Genomic DNA, 2,046 nt, shown 5'->3' on the forward strand with positions numbered 1-2,046 from the left:
TTAGCGTTTTGTTACAGCTTCAGCTGTTGGTAAAGCACTATATAAATCCGTGTTGTACAGTATTTTGTACAGCCGCCCCCATTACAAGCTCACATAACTCCAGATCCAAATAATTTAGGAATTAACTTTTTTTTTCTGGTGAAAAAAAGAGCGTCCAAGGTTTCTAACGCTGTATTAAATGTTTATGTAATCAGGAAACTCAATATTCTGTGGGCCCTGGAATTCAAGTGACAATGACAAAAACCCTGGCACTGGAGTGGACACATTTGTGTGGCAGTGAATGAGTTAACTTGCAATGGCAGTATTGTTTGAAAATGAGGTTTGTAAACGCGAATAGAAGCCACAACTGCCGTACTTGGCATATGAATACCCGAAAAGGGCAGTAGAGCACTCCTTTCGTCAAAATGAAACGCCTCAACTCACTTCCTCGACACCACAAGCGCTACTTTCGTCAAAACCGAAAGCTACTCAATTCAATTCAACGTAGTTCCAGTCAAGGTGACTGGACGCAAAAACTTTGAACAACCGGTCGTACGTGGCCGGGAAGTCTTCCACTTTGACCTCTCCACTGTGAGTGTTTGTGATAAACCCTTTCGAAGTCAAATGTAAAACGGCATATAGGACAACCTGTGTGTGGAAATCCGTAAGCAACATGTGTTTGCAAGCTATGTGTATATTATGTGTATTTATTGTAATAAAACATTATACTTTGGATATGTCATTTATTTAATCCATAATTGCTTTTGAACCATTACGCCGAGTGCCCGAAGACGACTGGGATAAGGTTCAGAACTCCTCCGCGAGGATACAATGGTCTGGAAAATGGATGGATAAAATTTTAATTGATAATATTTTTTAATAAATATTTTTTTAAATACACATATTTATTATGTTTATTTTTTTTTTTTTACATTTGAATGCATTTGTTCTGACTTCTATAAAACAAAAGCGGTTCTGAATAATAATAATAATAATAATAATAATAATAATAAGAAGAAGAAGAAGAATACATTTTAGTTTTAGTGCCTCGAGCAGTGGTTCTTAATAATAACAATAATAATAATAATAATAATAATAATAATACATTTTATTTCTAAGTGCCTGTATCAGTGATTCTTAATAATAATAATAATAATACATTTTATTTCTAAGTGCCTATATCACGGGTACCTAATAATTATTATAATAGTTATAATAATAATAATAATAATAATAATAATAATAATAATAATAATACATTTTATTTCTAAGTGCCTGTATCAGTGATTCTTAATAATAATAATAATAATAATAATAATAATAATAATAATACATTTTATTTCTAAGTGCCTATATCACGGGTACCTAATAATTATTATGTTATAATAATAATAATAATAATAATAATAATAATACATTTTATTTCTAAGTGCCTAGATCACGGGTACCTAATAATTATTATAATAGTTATAATAATAATAATAATACATTTTATTTCTAAGTGCCTATATCAGTGATTCTTAATAATAATAATAATAATAATAATAAATAAGACATTTTATTTCTAAACGCCTTTCAAAACTCTCATGGATAGTTTACTATTTTATTCATTTGTGAAAAATAATACAGATTTTTTTACAATTACAAGACATAAAAAGCATTTGTCAAAAACAAACATTCAATACAGTGTCGGGAACCTTAGACTTTTTGACTCTTATCAGAAAAAAAATAGTTAATTCCCAAGTTATATGGGTGTGGGGTTATCTGAGCTTGAAATGGGGATGGCTGTAAAAAATGCAATACATGTAGATTTATATAGCACTTTAACAACAGCTAAAGCTGTAACAAAGCGCTAACATGGACGAAAGGCAAATTATGCCCCCTGATGTAAGTGAAAAAAAAAAACATTGCCAGAGGTCTGACCAGCGCTTTATCAGCACCACCAATGGCAGCGAATGAGTCAATCACATGACAGTCACACGTTGACTACCGAGCGAACTAAATTTTCCACGGTCCCGATTGGACAAGCAATATAACACAATCATTATTATCCAGTGAAAGCCAAGT

The 2,046-nt window shown here is 31.3% G+C and overlaps 1 protein-coding gene across 1 annotated transcript in view; it reads left to right on the top strand.

Annotated features, from left to right (window-relative positions):
* The window catches only part of gsx2 (GS homeobox 2), a 6,539-nt gene extending 5,735 nt beyond the window's left edge, over positions 1-804 (top strand). Inside the window, exon 2 of the mRNA XM_089001161.1 lies at positions 1-804. This exon is cut by the window's left edge and continues 1,588 nt beyond it. The gene's annotated coding sequence lies outside the window, so the exon portion shown is untranslated.
* The last annotated feature ends 1,242 nt before the right edge of the window (positions 805-2,046 follow it).

This window comes from Hippocampus bargibanti, linkage group LG07 (genome assembly GCF_051943395.1).
Source record: "Hippocampus bargibanti isolate YZ-2025 linkage group LG07, ASM5194339v1, whole genome shotgun sequence".
Lineage (NCBI taxonomy): Eukaryota > Metazoa > Chordata > Actinopteri > Syngnathiformes > Syngnathidae > Hippocampus > Hippocampus bargibanti.